A 12621-nucleotide genomic window follows, 5' to 3' on the forward strand; every position below is an offset into this window, starting at 1 on the left:
GCAAGGAAAATAGACAAAAATACTCTTGGCTTCCAGGACTGTGAACATATATAGAAAATCAGCAAAAGAGACCCATGTCACAGAGCTGCTAAACGGTTTACCTTGAAAACCTTTGAACATCTTTGATGGCTTCTCCCTGGAGCCATAGCCCATGCACCATTCTTATAGTTATGGTTTTAAATGCTTACATGTTTTTTGTTCTTAAAAGAGAAAATATACAACCCTGGGAGAACAGTGAAGTTACTTAAGTCAGAAAGATAAAGAATCTCATTGTTAGTTCTTAACACAGTGACCTGTGGTCTGCTGATGGCATTGTCACATTATGCTTATATCTAGGCTAAGACGACACTGGACACTAATCATCACACCCCAAAGTGACTCTGCTCTCAGCCAGTGAATTCTTCACACTGATACAAAAAAGGAAGAAATTTGGAAGACTCAGTCTTAGAAATATGGCCAACTGCCAAAACAACAAGTCTAGGAAACCCTGCCCAGTGTGATCGTTTCAAAACCTTTTGTCCTTTTATAGCTGAGAAAAATCACTTTTACTTACTGGCCAGAGAAAAATACCCTTTTGTTCAAAAACATCTCCAGCTGGATCACATTACCTAGAGAGAGAACCATTAGATGCTATTAAGTTTGTAAGATAAGATGTCATAATTTACTGGTAGAGAGACACAGAGTTCTTTTAGGTGGATTAAAAGAAAATAAAACACCTCAATCAATCGTAGCCAACTGCATAGTAACTTGTGAGCTGGCCTGGATATCTTTGCCTGCAAGCTAAACGTTTGCCAAGATTCATAAGAGGCCAATAATCAAGTAAAAATTAACTGTGTTCTTTATCATTGTTGGGGGCAGAGATAGACATTAATTAATGAGACTACAATTACACAGATGTTTCCATGTGAAGACCACAGTGTGTGCAGGAGGGGTATTGGGAGGTCCTTTTCATATCCTTAAGGGACATAAACTTGACATATCCATGTCAGTACACTAAATAAGGAATGAAGAAAACTCAAAGATACCAAATGATGTCCTCTATAAACAGAGTCAAAATGGGTAGGCGATGTTTACACTGTCTAAATACATACATACATACATACATGTATACATGTAGCTATCATATATATGTATGCATATATAATATATATAGCAAATAGCCTATGTTTTTGTAAGTCAATAAGCAAAAAGAGGAACCACCAAAAGACAACTGGGCACAAACAAGCCCCCCCGCCCCCCCGCCTTGCTGGGTAACAAGCCCAGCATCTTACACATGCTAGGCAAGAACTCTACCACTGAATTACCTCTCCATCTCAAAAAAAGCACTTTTCAGGAGAAAATATCAATGGTCAGCAAACATTCGAACAATCATTTAGTCTCATTGTGGTCAAAAGAAAAGCCCATAAAGTGGGGCACCATTTAGGGACAGTCAAATGAGCAAGGTTGGGTTGGAGAAAGGAGACTATCTAGTACTGATAAAGTACCAGTGTAAAAGAATATATTTGGCTACTGAAATTTGACAATAATGATCAATAGCCTTTTAAAAATCCTCATCTTTGAATCCAGCAATTCTATTTCTTAATCTATATTCATAAGGACACTAATAGATGTACTTAAGAAGGAAACACTGAAGAAAAGAAAAGTATCAGTTCTTCCATAGACAAAGTACTGAATAGAGAATCTTTTGCAATAAATTATCATGGTCATCCCATTTTAATAATTGGGAAAAATCAGTATATCAAAAGAGAATATCATTACCTGGTCCAAAAAGGAATGTACTCATTACCTGACCTATAGAACTGCAACCCCTCTGTACATCACCTCTATAATAACAATAAAAAAGTCAAAAAGAGATAAATGCAAAAAAAAAAAGTCCAGTGTGCTTTTGTAGGAAGTGTGTGCATATGTGTGGCATAAAGGCATAGAGCAAGCCATCAGCAGTAGGTAGTCATCTCAGAAGTGGTAGAATTGCAGGCACTTTCATTCTTTTTGCTTTACAGTATTTCTACAATAAACAGGTTATTATTTTTATGTGAGGAAAAAAGTTTTTAAACTTATCAGTCGTGTGCCATTAAAATTCTCACATTTAAAAAGTTACCTTTCAGAATGCTCTAGTGCTGGACCCCAGCAGCGTCTAACCTTGTCAGAGTTAATGACATGCACGTAATCGGAATTAACACCGCCATGACTTTGGGACGCTTGCTTTCCCCGACTACTCATTCAGGCTGTGGCAAGGAACATAGATCCTTCATTCCTAAAGCCTCTAAGTACCACACACCTTTCACCATCCAGGCCAGCACAGCACAAAGCCCACCCCATGGAGCAGTGGTGAGCAGCAGCCATCTTCACTGGGACACTCAGCTATTTACTTAAGTCAGAAAGCAGGGAGACCCTTAGCTATCCCCTGCCATCACTCCAACAAGAACTGACACAGCAAGTGGGATCTATCACAAATATCAAAAGATTCCCTCGCTACTCCAATTAAATTTTCTTAAGCTTGAAAATCGTGGTCCTTGAGGTAGGTATACCATCAGTAAGTATATTGCCTCACCGAAGAGGGTAATTGAAGGGAAAAATAAAGAGAACACCCAATCATCTCAAAGGAATTTGTTTCTTCAAATAGAAATTCCAGTGTGGATGAGTCAACCAGACATCACACATGCTGCTGCCTAATCAAGTCATCACAGCGGAAACTCAGGTCAGGGAACTCTCAAGGTGCAAATTAAGAAGGCCTAAGTCATCTTGCACCTGTTGTCGACTCTACACTGTAACATGGCTAGCAATTCCCAAACCTGGCTGGCACTACAGGATCGCTCACAGAACTTTAATACTCACCTCCAACACATACACGCAGGCGCGCACACGCGCGCACACACACACACACACACACACACACATACACACACACATCAATACCCTGTCCAATAAAACCAAGACAGGCAATCTTTTCCTAAAAGCTCTTTGGGTGATTTTTCAGGGAGCAGCCAGGGCTGAGGGCTGCTGCTTGAGAAGAAAGTACTTCAAATAGCCTCATATTATTGGGAGTGAATTAACTTTCTTCTTTATGTTGCTCTAATTTGAGGTTATCAGATAGTGGCCCCTAGTCTCCAGTTAAACAGATGCCACTTTCTTTGCTCCTGTAGGTAATCCTCCCTAGGTTCCGCTTCAGTGTCTCTTTCGTTTTTCTCTCTCTCTCTCCTCTCTCTCTCTCTCTGTCCCCTACCCCCTCCTCTGTGCCCCCTAGACCCACCCCCATGTCCTTGTGCAGTGATCAACTCATCCTAGTTAGGCTGTGACTTTCCCTATTTTAGCAGAAAAAGCTTCACAACCCAAGAATCCTCTAAATTCCAGATGAAGAAAGACATCGGCCATCCAATAGGAAAGGCCACCTGCTCAATGAGGTTCCTGCTCATTTTTAAGAGGCATGCCCATTTGGCACCTGCCTTAGCACATGGACTTCTTGGATCCAGAAATGACAGGTGGCATATGCATCTCTATGCTTATTCCTAGAGAGGAATTACAGGCAAGCTAAGTTCCTTCTAAGAAGATCAGCAGTGAAGCCCCTGGCATGGGGCTCGATTACTTCAGACACCTGTTATCCAACATCTACAATTCTGAAGTCCCTTTTTACAGATAAGAGAGCAAAGTCAGCCATTTGTAAGAAGTCACATGGCTGCTGAGTAATAAAAAGAGGATTTGAACCTTGGAAGACTGGCTCCAAAAACTTGTGGTCTTCACTGCTCCTGGAGAAGTCCAGTAATGGCAGAGATCTCAGGAGGGAGGCAGACCCAGTGTCCCACCTCATGAGAGCTGGGACTATGCTTCCGAAGATCAAAGGGGGGAAGGCTAGGGGATGAATTCGCATTCTTCCTGTTCACCCTTGACATTGCTGTGGATCTGCAAAAGTCCCCTTTATTTTTCCTCTCATGTCAGCCTTATAAATGATTTTCATTAAACTACAGTGAAATTCTCCCTGTCCACTTTTCATCTGCTCAAGAGATGGATTTATTAGTTCAAAACAGCACTATTTTATTAACACACACCCTCAGCAGTCAATCACCCATGTAAGAGGAGGGAACGCTTGAGCAAGTTCAAGGCCAGCCAATAGACCACTTCCCTCCAGATTCACAACTGCACAGGAAGTGGGACCTCAGACTCATGCATCCTACCCTTTTCCTTTATACACGTGCATGCATGTATATATGTTTTTTTCTCATGAGAAAGGAGTGCCAGAATTCACTAAGAAGTGTGCTCTATCATGTGGCAAACCAGAAATCTCTTCAGTGGGTTTGGGGCTATAGTCATTATACCCTGTCCTCATTGAAGGCAAGTCATCTTCAAAGGATGGATAATTTTATGGACATCTAAATTCCAAAGACAAGGCTTCTTTTTCCAGGTTCCTTAGGAGAATGTGCTTGCCTCTTTGGAAGTCTTCGATCTGCGGTCAATGGCCACAAACCTCCAGGGCTTCTAGAAAGCTCTGGTTAGTTGTGGACACAGTGCTGGAAGCCCCATTCTTTTGCTTTTGCTCATGAAACTCTGCCACCTCTTGCCACTTTTTCTTTGTTGGTTGTAGGGCTCAAACTCAGGGTCTGGGTGCTATTCCTGAGCATTTTTGGTCAAGGCCAGCACTCTACCACTTTACGCCACAGACCCATTTTTCTGATGGTTAATTGGAGATAAGAATCTCATGGACTTCCCTGCCCAAGCTGGCTTTGAGCTGTGACCCTCTGATTTCAGCTTTCTGAGTAGCTGGTATTACAGACATGAGCCACCCATACCTGGCCTTCTTGCCACTTTTGATTGACTTGGGAGATTACCTAACAGAAAGGCCAATGGAACCAGGGCCATGAAAAACACAAGAAAAGGAGTCTGTGTGATGGGGATACTCTTGCTAGTCTAGCTTCTTGCAGAAGCTCCAGAAGGGAGTTTCAGCTTTCTAACATTACCAGGAGGCTCTTGGGGGCGGGGGGAGGGCGGCATAAAACCTCTGTGCTTTTCCCACCTTAGACTGAACTGCATGCATGCACACAGCCTGCTTCCAACAGCTGCACAAACTGAATAGTCTGATAATGCTCTCACCACAGCCGCCTCACCCCACTTCTGCAACCCAGCCAAATTCACAGGCAAAGACCACAAAGAAGGAAAGAAATGGTGGAAAGACATCCATCATCAGAAACTGACAGCTATGTCAGACTCTTGCTCCTTCCTACAGCCTGGGCAGAAGTGAAAACACCCAAGTAGCAAGCTAATGACCAGCTAGACAGGGAATAGACTCAAGTCTTCCTTTAATTGGCTTTGAGAAACATAGAATCTGTGTCTAAACTCTCTGTACAATTAACATATGCTCATAAAAAATTCAAAACACAGAAGACACAATTAAACCATTCAGTCTTTGTACCATATTACTGCTAGGAACCTCATCTTGAGTTAAGGTGCACATAGCTCACATGTAAACCACAAATGAAGAACTATTTCTCCTTAGGGAAATAAAAAATCCTTCACAAAGTAACTGGCGAAATCAGTACCATCAGCCATAAGATAACAGAACCCACAATGACTGTCCTAAAGACATAAGGATTTAGTACATATTAAAAAAAATGCTAAATCTGGACTCTAGCCATTGTCAGACACCGATATTTCCAAGTTAATGTCAACAGCTCCAGACATGGGAAATGACCAAGTTAATGTCACATATTATACATGCTTTAAAACCTCTTTATGACATTGGATTCAGGAGCGAAGAGCTTCCTAGAAACACATCATCGGCTCTTAATCTGTGCTGATAATTATGGGATGATTGAAAATACAACTTTATTTTTAAGTTATTTTCATTTCTTTATTGTTAAAGTGATGTACAGATGGGTTACAGTTTCATACGCATTTAAAAGTTTTCATACTTTTGATTTTATCATCATTCATAATGTCCCTTCACACCCTTTTGCAAGGTCTACACATTTATTTAATTTAGCTTCTATTAAGGTTCTTCAATGATCAGATCTTCAGAAACAACTCCAACAAAGGAAAATAAAAATTTAACTTATAAAAATTCAAGGGAAAAACACAAAAATGGAAATCATTCCTCTCCTCCCCTCCCCTCCTCTCTTTTCCTTCCTACCTTCTTTGTCCTTCCTCTCTCCCTCCCTCCCTCCCTCCCTCCCTCCCTCCCTCCCTTCCTTCTTTCCTATCTTTCCACATTTCTATTCAAATCATCACCCTTCCTTTTATTCCTATCCATGTATAAACATTTTCTCAGAGCCTACTATATGTTAAATAAATAAATCTGAATGAGGTTGGCATGGCTCCTGTCCTCAGAGCATTTACAATACCTGCACAACAAGCAGACCTAAAAAACATGCAGAGAACTCAGGGCTTCCTATGACATGAAACACACATACTCTATTCTTCTTTCTGTTGTGCTAAAACCAACCAACCAAACAAACAAAAAACAACTAAGGTGTAAAAACTGCCACTGACTATAGTCAAGATTTCACAATGGAAAAATTTGGTGTGGCAAATACAAATAGTTTGTGCTAAGAACTGGGTATAATTCAGAGTCTTCAGAAAGAGATGGATGCATATAAGGCTTGGGAATGCACTGTTGTATACTAGATGCTCATTTAAATGTGAAACTCAACAGAGTACTTCTTTGGGAAGAATAAAAAAATGTTTACTTAACATAATTATGAGTGTTGATATTATCATATAAAATATATAAATGCAATGGGTGCTAAATGAAGATGATGATCAAGCTTGGAAATCTTCCAGGCATTCACAAAAAGAACAATTCTTCCATGTTCTCAGTAAAGGGACTAGGACAAATCATATACTGCAAAGCTGGCATGACTTCTTAGAAAACTGATGTCAGGGATGGAAAATAAGGGAACATTTTCAACAAATGCAAAAGAAATAAAAGACTGTATTTTGGTTTTAATCTTAATTTGAATATTTTAGTAGATCCTCTGTGTATGGGGACCAGCCAAGATTCCTTTAAAATTACAACTCTCAGGAAGCCAGCATGCCAGCATTTAACTCTTGAGTATTTACAAAATGTTCTGCTTTCTCCCTATAAAGCTGTTCTCCAAGGCCCCTCCCAGGAATAGCATGAATACCTGCTATGAGCACAAAAGATTCTTTGGCTATTTAAATGATCTTAATTCCTTGATAGAGAAATAAATACTGGTTTCCTGCTGTCCAGGGCCTAGAGCATTCCAGAATGTGGATGCTACCAGCAGCCAGTTATCTTGGCAGATTCTCAAAGCTCAAGATGTCAGCAGGGACGATTTCCACTTAGGGCATGTCTTGGTGGTTCAAGGCCTTGCTCTGGGTGATATCTTGACATCCTTGAGCCTAAAGCAGATCTACACTTCCAAATTTTCTTGGCACTACTGTATGAATTCCTAATTAGTACACAATTGCCACGCCTTGAGGACACCAGAAAAAGCCCCAATGGAGATATGCGCATGCATTTTAGACGCTTCTTACTAGGATCTTTCTATCCATTTCTTCTCCTGTAACTAGCTCATCGGATTCTGAAAAAGCACATCCTTAAGATATGCAGGTCCTAGGATCATCTGACTTTCACAAGTTAGAACTGTCAGCGAGGCTAGATGGCTGGTTCCTGACTTGTAGGCATGGGCCTTGATGTGGATCATCAAGTCCCAGCCCCCCAACATTCCTGTGCCTCTGCATTGCCTGGGGAAAACTGAATGGGGTATATCAGGCACACACGTGCTACCAATCCTGATGACTTGAGCAATGATTTTTTCTCTTTTTGCTCCTGGCTGCACATTAGAATTAGTTGAGGCAACACATTTAAGATGCAGATGCTTAGGTTCCATGCAGACAGAGATTCAAAGTTGGATTGGGACAGAAAATAGGTACTTAAATTTTTTTTTCTTTTTTTTTTTTTTTGCCAGTCCTGAGGCTTGGACTCAGGACCTGAGCACTGTCCCTAGCTTCTTTCTGCACAAGGCTAGCCCTCTACCACTTGAGCCACAGCGCCACTTCCAAGTTTTTCTGTATTTGTGGTGCTGAGGAATCAAACCCAGGGCCTTATAAATGCTAGGCAAGCATCCTACTGCTAAGCCACATTTCCAACCCTATGAACTTTTACTTCTTTCTATTAATTTATTTTGTGGTACTGGAGCCTGAACTCAGGGCCTCATGCCTGCTAGGCAGGAGTTCTACCACTTGATCCACAACTTCAGCCCCTTTTCCACACTGGTTATTTTCAAGTAGAGTCTTACTTTATTCGCCAAGAAACCTGAGCTGCATTCCTCCTCTTATGTTTCCCTGTGTGGTTGGGGATAAGAGATGTGTACCACTGTACCCAGCCATTGAGTTAAGATGACAACTCATGAATTCATTTTATGCCTGGGCTGGCCTCAACCACCAATCTCATGATCTCCACCTCCTAAGTAGTTAGTGTTACCACGCCTGGCAGAGATCTGTACTGTCAACAAGTTTCTGACAGCTAGCTCAGTGCCTCTCCACGATCAGACATAAGAATAGAAGAAGCCATTTCTGTCTTAGAGACTGAGTGAGCCAATTCCTACAGACTCTTGGTCAGTTACTGCAGAGAACTTGAGATGGAGAGAATCAGAAAGGCTGACCCGCAATGGAAAGCAGCATATACTATAGTGCAGACTTGCCTTTCAGTTCTGCTGTGATTGACTGCACATGAGTCATGTTCCAGACTCAGACACCCTGGGAGATTCCTTCAACGATTCCTTGGGCTCTGAGCACTCATCCATCAAACTAGGCTTAAGGCACATGCCAATTGGCAGAGAAGGCAATACTTTTTAAGCCCTCTACATTGAAAAACCTCTAGTGCTCCTTGAAAGAAAAATGATAAGCAACTACAAATGTGAAAAACTTAAAAAATCCTTGACAGTCCAGCCTTCATGCAGTCAATATCACTGTCTGAAAACAGAGCTGTTGAAAAGGGCCTGCAAGCTGGCCTCCCCACCAGCGTGGCTTTCCTGAGACCTTCTCCCTCATCCCACCCTGTCCATACAGGAGCAAATGCAGCCCTTGGGCCCCATCTGGACTGGTGCCGATTTTGTGATGAACATTTTCTTGGAACACAGCCAGGCTCCATGTTTGTGTATCATCTCTGGCTGCTTTTGTTCTACAGTGCTAGTGCTGAATAATTTTTTACACATTGTTATGAGGGTATACTACAAAAGGCCTTCATTGTGATATATCTACCCATCCATACACAATGTACTCTGATCATATTCATCCTTTTATTGCTCTTTCTTACCTCTTTTTTCCTTCCTCCTTTTCTTTTTATAGTTTTAATAGGTGGTGTTATTCTAATTTTACACATGAATATAATGAACTGCATTCTACAATCATATTCACAATCCCATTTTAACAGATTCTATGTGATCCTGCAGCTAATCAATCTTAAAATATTCACCATCTTGGGGTTGGGGATATGGCCTAGTGGCAAGAGTGCTTGCCTCCCATACATGAAGCCCTGGGTTCAACTCCCCAAGCACCACATATACAGAAAAAAAAGGCTCAAGTGGCAGAGTGCTAGCCTTGAGCAAAAAAAGAAGCCAGGGACAGTGCTCAGGCCCTGAGTCCAAACCCCAGGACTGGCCAAAAAAAAAAGGAAAATATTCACCATCTTGGCATTTACTCACTTATATGTTTATTTAATTATGGTGTTGGTCCAGGGCTTGAACTCAGGGCCTGGGTGTTGTCTTTTAGTTTTCTTGCTCAAGTCTGGTGTTCTACCACTTGAGCTACAACTCCATTTCTAGATTTTTGGGCAGTTAATTGGAGATCAGAGTATCAGGGACTTTCTTGTCCAGGCTGCCTTCAAATCACAATTCTCAGATCTTAAATCCTCCTGAATAGCTAGGATTACAGGCATGAGTCACCAGCATCTGGCCATCTTGCTTTTTATGGGAACAATTTGATGAATCTTGCTATAGACATGTTTTTCAGAATTTCTGACCATGATCTACAATAAATACATTTTGCCAAGAGAATGACTGCACACACACACACACACACACACACACACACACACACACACACACACTCCAAATAATATCTTTGCTAAGCTCAGTATGCTCTGATCTCTCAAGAGATGAGTTGCAATCCATATTTGGCAAACCATGACTCAAGAAGACCTGAACAAATGGTTACTTACACCAAATGTCCTGCTCATTCACTGCCATCTGCAGGGCCTACCTCTCTCTTGTCTCCATGATGTCACACTCAGAGCTGCTCTCAACACATTCTGAGTTCAGGCAGTAGTCCTTAAGAGAGCTTGCTCTGGTCTCTTTCTGTCCATGGAAACTAAGAAGCATGCTAAACCTCCCGGGCTCCTCACAGTAATTTGGGTGAGAGAAGGAAATATCTCAGAAAGAAATTCCTTCATAAACTTCAATCTGGCCTCGAACACTGTCATTCTGTCTATCTCATTCAAAATGGATTTACAACAATCATTTTGGTATGACCAGACAGAATTTATTCTTAGGAAATCTGGAATGACTCAACATTGAAAATCAGTAACACTTCATTAAATTTATATACGGAAAGAGAAAAATATATGTGTGTATTTATATAACAAAAGAGAAGTATATTCCTCTTTTGTTATATAAGTATAACAAAATATTTGAAATATATTTATAAAACAAAAGAGAAAAATATGTTGCTGAATTCCACAGGATGCCTAAGAAATCCTGAAGTCATTTCTAATAAGACTCAAAGTTAAACATGAATAGAAAAAAATCTACATAAATATGATATTTTGTGAATATTAAAAAGCAAATAAAGTAAAATACTAATTTCCATTAAAATTTGAATACTCACAAGTATTAATAAGATAATACAAAATAAAAGATATTCAGTAGTAGAAAAAACACGTTTATTTTAGTCATAGATTCCACATATTTTCTATGTCTACATGTACATCCAAGTCTCTCTATTTATGCAGAAATATAGTCAAAGATTTTATCTTCTAGCCATATACAACTGTATACTTTTACAAACTATAAAATATACTTAGTAACAGAATGAGCTAAGGGAGTTGCAAGCTAACTTTAAAACCTACTAATAGTTTCTATGCAAATGATAATCAAATTATAAAGGAGAGCAGCGAAGTTAAAACTCAAAACTAGAGGACTAGTATTGTGGCTTAGTGGTAGAGTGCTTTCCCTAGTATGTATGATGCCCTGGGTTCAATTCTTTGGCACCACATTAAAAACAAACAAACAGGGCTGGGGATATGGCCTAGTGGCAAGAGTGCCTGCCTCATATACATGAGGCCCTGGGTTCGATTCCCCAGCACCACATATACAGAAAATGGCCAGAAGTGGCGCTGTGGCTCAAGTGGCAGAGTGCTAGCCTTGAGCAAAAAGAAGCCAGGGACAGTGCTCAGGCCCTGAGTCCAAGCCCCAGGACTGGCCAAAAAAAAAAAAAAAAAGTCATTAAATAAATCATAAAATAAAATATTTTTTTAAAAAACTCAAAGCTATTCAATGCTCTGGGGAAGTATAACACAGTGGATAAATGAGATTGAAAGAGAGTCAAAGACTGGGGCTGAAAGTATGAGGTGGAGCACTTGCTGAGTATATGCAAGGCCCTGGTCCCATCTATAACAGTGCAAACATAAAAATAAAAAATTAGTCAGGCACAAGTGGCTCACAACCCTAATCATAGCTAGTCAGGAGGCTGAGATCTGAGGACTGCAATTTGAAGCCACCTTGGGCAAGAAAGTCTGTAAGCCTCTTATCTCCAATAAACTACTCAGAAAAAAAGCCAGAAGTGATGCTGTGGCTCAAATGGTACAATGCTAGCCTTGAGCACAAAGAAGCTCAGAGACAGTGCCCAGGCCCTGAGTTCAAGCCCTGGGACTAGCTAAATAAATAAATAAATAAATAAATAAGAAAAACTGTAGAAGAGATTTGAGGGACACACTGACCAATTACACTATAAGGAAAACACTGTTTGGGTAGATGGAGTAAAAGAGTGAGAATAGGAAAACTGTTAAGAATTACCTTTGCAATTCCCCATTTCTGTTCTCTGTTTAGAATAGAAATCTGCCAGAGGAAGTTTGCCATTGGAGAGATGAGAAAAGGAAGTCTACAATGTTTTCTTCTACTCCTCAGAAGTCTGACATCAGAAGGTGATAAAAGTGACAATCTGCTGCTCCACAAAGAAGCAGGATACCATAAAACAGTCTCATCTTTGGCAGAACACCAGAGAAAGAGGAGACTACTGTACAAGTAGATATGAAATCACATTTAAGAGCTTTAAAAAAAATTCTTACACACACATAAAAAAGTGTTACATTTGATAAACCAAAAGAAAAAGAAAACAGTGAAGGCAGCCAGAGGACAGGGCATAGATGAAGGTACTTTAAACAGAAGAAGAAAGGTAAGAATTATTGGTGAACTATCTAGTTGGTACAATTAGTATGTATATTAAAATGAACAACAATAGAGTAAAACAGACTCAGAAGTGGGTGAGAGTGTAGAAGACAGCTAAGAAAGGGGTTTAATGAGGATGAACACAATCAGAGTCCTTTGAGTCTGACAAATTTTCCTGCCCATGCTGGGTTTCAATAACAATCCTCAGATCTCAGCCTCCTGAGTA

The 12621-nt window shown here is 40.4% G+C and overlaps 1 protein-coding gene across 1 annotated transcript in view; it reads right to left on the reverse strand.

The window, feature by feature from the left end:
- Pgm5 (phosphoglucomutase 5) overlaps positions 1 to 12621 on the reverse strand; it is a 172494-nt gene that overhangs the window by 47135 nt on the left and 112738 nt on the right. The window lies entirely within an intron of this gene.

Source organism: Perognathus longimembris, chromosome 1, assembly GCF_023159225.1.
Source record: "Perognathus longimembris pacificus isolate PPM17 chromosome 1, ASM2315922v1, whole genome shotgun sequence".
NCBI lineage: Eukaryota > Metazoa > Chordata > Mammalia > Rodentia > Heteromyidae > Perognathus > Perognathus longimembris.